The following is a 5,749-nucleotide window of genomic DNA, read 5'->3' as shown; positions in this document are numbered from 1 at the left end:
CCTATTATTCGTTTAATTTCTTTTCATAATACTTACCATCACCTGCAAACTCCTAGTGTGTCTGAGTTTTTATTACCTGACTCTCCCCACTAGAATGTCGGCTACATGACCCAGGGACTCAGTTCATTGTATTTATTACTGTGTCCTCAATATTTACAATACTGTAGCCTTCCACAAATAAGACATTTAATCTTCATGATTGCAAAATAATAAGTAAATAGTTGATTGACTATCCATGTCGTTAAGAGAAATGTTTTCAAAGAAAAACACAAACCGGTTTTCTTTTAGTCTGTTAATCCACCACTGAAACTAAAAACAGCTCTGCAAATTAAAGCATAGATTATCAGATAAAATGTGTGGCTTCTTACCTATCCCTATCATTTTACTTATTTGTTTTGTGTATTCATTCGACAAACATTTACACAGCTCTTGTTGTGTGTCAAATGCAGAATCGTTGAAAGAAAGATAAAGCATGTAAGATACAGTAGTAAGCTCAGAAGCAGGGGGCTGTATTCACTACATAACTAAGAAGCAATAAATTAACAAAAAATATATGCATCCACTAAAAGCCTTTTTCAAGTGGACTGGCACCCTAACTATCAAAACATGTGAAAGAGCAATTTTAACATGTACAATAAAGTTCCTGCCAAAAACATGATAAGCTTGTGTATATTTTGACGTTCTAAGTAGTTTTCATTGACAGAGTTAAATAAGACTTAAGCCAATCTTGCTTTTTAATGTTACTGTCTCCCCAAAAGACACAACTTCATATAATGAGAAATTTGAGTAGGAAAGTTGGATGAAGTTCATGGTACTTTACTCAGAAAAGTTTCACGGTAACAAAAATATTTCTTGTTAACTGAAAAATTACTCATATTAATGGTTTATATTTTTAAAATAAAATTTCATGTAGTATAAAATGCTATTTCTACAATGGGAAATAGATGTAATAGTTTGAAATGTGTCTCTTAAAAAAAATGTTTGATTCCAACATTTCAGAATGTGACCATATTTGCAGACAGGATCTTACAGAAGTGACCGAGTTAAAATGAGATCACTAGGGTGGACCCTCTAAGAAAAGGAAAAAATTTGGATACACAGACATGCACACAGAGACACGCCATGTGAAGGTCGGAGTGATGCTGCTACAAGCCAAGGATCTACCGGAAGCTAAAAGATTCTTCCCGAGAGCCATCAGAAGAGGTTAGCCCTACCTCCATCTTGATCTTAAACTTCCAGCCTCCGGAACTATAAAATAATAAAGTTCTATTGTTTAAGCCACCTTCCCCGCAACACACATAATATTTATTAAAAACAAAAAGATAGTGCTTTCTTAATCCTTTGTTTCTCCATATTTAAACAACAAGTATACAATAAAATAATTGGCTACAGATAACGGTAAAGTAAGACAGATATTATTTTTTTAATTATCTGAAGTCTTACTAACTACCAATGTTCTATCTTAACATATTATTGTGTATCTTTCCAAATACTTCCCTAAAATTTACATACATAAGCATTGTATTTCCAAAGAGAATTATACCATACATATTCTTTTGAAATCTGCTTTTTCAATTAATATATCAAAAATATACACCCATACCATCATTTTCTTGCTTTCATGGTATCTTACTAAATGAATATGTCATGTTCATTAAGTTTACTTACTCCCTCATTTTTGTTATTCAGGTTGGTTTTATTTAGTCATTATAAACAAGGTTCTAAGAGCAACAAACAAACAGGACATACAAACAGAGACTCATGGACATGGACAATAGACTAGTGGTTACCAGAGGGTGGGAGGAGCCGGGGAATGGGGGAGGTAGACAAGGTAAAATGGGTAAAATATATGGTGACAGAAAGAAATATAACTATGGGCAATGAACACACAATGCAATATATATATGCCTTACTGTTGAATTGTACATCTGAAACTTATTAGATTTCGTTAACCAATGTCACCATAATAAAAATAAATAAATAAACATAAGGATACATCTGTATCTTTATACAAAGTCATTCCTAAAGATGGATTATTGAAAGTAAAGTTAATGGATCGATAGAACAAAACAGAAATTCTAGAACTCTCCCAACGCTCTCACCCACATGAACATAAACACATGTACAAAATATTTATCTATATGCATATTCAGTGAAACATTTTTCTAATAGCAAAAACTGCTACCATAAAATATTCAATAATTTATTGCTTTGCTAAATAATACTGCATTATTTAACACTACATTAAAGTTCATGTTGTAGAAAACCACTTGAGATGTTTGTGATATTCTAAGAGTAAAATCAGGTTACAAAGGAACCGTTTATATCAACTGTGAATAATTTTGCTTGGGGAGATAATGAATGCCTTATTTTATTTATTGTGCTTTTTTTGTTTACCACACTTTCTGCCATGGATATTTACTAGTTATGCGGTTCTTGCATGTGTCCTGACAGGCTCAGGGTGTTTGAACATCCTGTTTTTACTCTCTTTTCCAAACCCTTCTCTTCCTCTAAGATTTAAACTGATTCCCAATAGCTTGATGAAATCCTTTTCAAGTACTGCAGCCCCAGCTGAGCAACCTCTTCCCTGTGTTTTCACACCATGGCCCCCACGCTGCCCTTTTTAGATTGTGCTGATTTTTACTCTCCAATCAGTCCTATAATTCTTCTACATCAGCACTTGCACGCTGCAGGCCAACAGATAACATGGGCAGAGAAACAACTAATTGAAGCAGAAATCTCATTGTCTTGTTTATTTTGATATTCACATGGACTTTGTAAAGACACCTAGCTTCGTTATGAGGTGGCAATTTCTTCCTTATTTGGTGAACCATTAAAATAGAGAGAAAGAGAAAAGATATTATATTTTATCACTCAAAACATAACTACTTTATTTCTTATTCTTTTGCCTTGGGTATCACATATCTAAAGGCTATAAGCAATGTATAATTGTCATTGAGATGTAGACTATCCAGGGTATAAGATGACATGTGCGTGGCAGCTCTGATTTCTAGCTTCTTCTAATCTCTCTAAAATGCCAATAGGGACATAAAAAGGATATGTGCTATCAAGCCTACCTACAACTATAATTTGAAAAGAATTGGTGCTAATTATAAGGTAGATAGAACATGCCTGAGAGTCTTTAGAAAAATATGACAATGAGCTTTATTTAATTTTTTAAAATACCATTTTAAAAAGGCATTTTTTACTTTCTCCTCTCTGTCCCTCACTCAAGAGTCCAAGTGTTTACAGCAAGCAGAAGCCTAAGCAGATATTTTCTGTTTCCTAAAGACTATTCTTGACCCTGTAGTCACAGCTTGTTTTTCTTACGATCCATCACTCCACCTTCTCCATAACTAGGGTGAAACTCTAGACTTTTGAAACAATGGGATAGAAAGTTGAAGAGTATGAGTAATGATGTAATATCATCACAAATTCTCCTTCCTACCAAAAAAATACTTTAGGGGCTGGGCGTCATATGAAGAATACAAGAAAAAAAATAGAATACGTACAAACATTTAATATAGAACAGATAAAGAAATTAGGTTTTGCATGTACTTCCTCTGTTCAGAGTTCCAGAATGATGAGCAAAAGAAATAAGTGAAAAAAAGAAGCTGCCCCAGAAAAACAAAGGTACATTCCATGAAAATCTACTGGAAACAAGCAACTGGGCTGTATTCCACATGAGGCCCAGAAGTATTCAAAGACTTGAGAAAGATATTTGTTAATCCTCTAAGTGAAAAAAGCAGAGTCATGGATGACCAATTTATTCTGTCTGTTCATATAAACCTTGGTTCAAACTAGATTCCACCTTCTTTTCATCGTTAAAAAGAATACATATTCCATATATATTCCATATCTACCAGAAAATAAATTTTCGAGCTGAAAATAGTTTAATGTATACACATTGAAAGGGAAAAATATTTGCTAAGTAAAATGGATGAAAATATTAATAATCGAAAATATAATAGATGTCTACAAATCAATGAAATTAAGCAAATATATAAATATACAAAGAAACGATTCCTAGAAGAGCTCTATAAAAAGATTCTCAACTTCACTAGTGATCAGGGTAACACAAATTCAAAAATTAAATACCATTTATGAGGTACTAGATTGACAAAAATTAAAAATTCTAATTTAGTATTAGCAAAATTATAAGAAAACAAGATTTTTAGAATTCTTTATATCCAGGGCAATAGCACAGTTATATATCCAATTTTAATTGTTCTATTGTATTTTATATGGATATGTCACAATTGTTTTATGTATTTATCTGCTGATGACATTGGGATTATCTCTGTTTTTTTTTTCTTCTTAACAATGTTGTAAAATGTTTAGTTATGCCTGGATGGTGTTCTTGTGAGTGAATGTTTTTTTTTAAAATCTCCTCTATCTACGAATTGTAAAACAAAACAAAATAGAGCATATCACTAAGTGATCAAGGAAAGTAGAGCCAACATAGGTGGTAGATACAGCCAAACATATGGTGATGCTGGTGGTTTCATTTACTCTGAAGTTAAACAAACTAAGTAATGTATGATTACAAAACATGGTAATAACAATACATGAAAAGAAAAAGGTACTATCACAGGTAATATTGATGAGTACTACTTTAGATTGGGTAATGATATATCTTGAAGAAATGGCATTTCAATTGAGATAGGAAGATAAGAACAAGATCCCACATGAAGAGTGGTAAGGAAAGAACTCCTTGTGTGAATAACAGCATATGTGAAGGTCCTGAAGCAGGAACAGCTTGGCTCCTTTGAGAAACTGAAAACATGTCAACATGGGTGGGAGGATAAGTCTAAACACTTAGGAAGGGCCTCAGCCATGGCCCGCTGGATCACATCAAGTAAAACACGTGGTCTTTAAAACAAGTCATCATCTGATTTCAATGTGTGATTTATTTCTTCTCCACCCATTTCACAGATTCTGTCCCTTTTCTCAAATGAATCTGCCTTTATCACTGCATTGCAGTGGCCTAGTCTCAATTCTTTCCTAGGCTTATTATTTTACTGAACTAGTAACTAAATGCTGATTATGCCTAAGGGAGTGTTGTCATATAAATAATATCAGTTTCATTGACCTGTTGTCATTTACAATTTGGAAAGTTGAGGAAGGATCTTGAAGAGAACATGAGTGGGTCAGAAAGAAATGCTACAGGGTAAAAAAACATCAATTCTTGAACTTCATAACAAATGATAGAAGTTGGTATGTTGTTTGTTTCAATAAAACATGAGCCAGATTTAAGCTGCTTGAGTTACCTATGAGGACAGGTAATCTGTTTTTTAGTGTTTATAGTAAAATAGCAGGTTTGGGAGGAGACTCATCAAAACTAGAATGCAAAATTCATGGCTCTGAAACTTCCTGTCTGTAACATTTTCAAAGGAAAATTCCCAACAGTAACAACACACCTATAATGAAACGCAAAAAAGTCAAGAAATGTTCAAACTTGTGCACAGGTATCTTATGATTTAATCATAAAGTAGATGATGCCAGAACTACATTGATAATAAATTTGTACTTGACAAGAACTGTTCTAATGTATCTCATGAATGATAGTGCATGAAACATTTAGTTTATGCGTATCCAAAATAAGAATTTATACTACTCATTTTTCTGTCCCGAGGCATTGACAAAAAGTCACATAGTTTTAGTTTTATCTTTTAACCATAATTCTATATAAATGATACTTTCTAGTTTTGTAATTTGGCATGGCTAACTTTAAAAACGATCACAAGAG

This window comes from Pteropus alecto, unplaced genomic scaffold, assembly GCF_000325575.1.
Source record: "Pteropus alecto unplaced genomic scaffold, ASM32557v1 scaffold110, whole genome shotgun sequence".
NCBI classification, from domain to species: domain Eukaryota; kingdom Metazoa; phylum Chordata; class Mammalia; order Chiroptera; family Pteropodidae; genus Pteropus; species Pteropus alecto.
Note: the sequence above shows the minus strand (reverse complement) of the source record.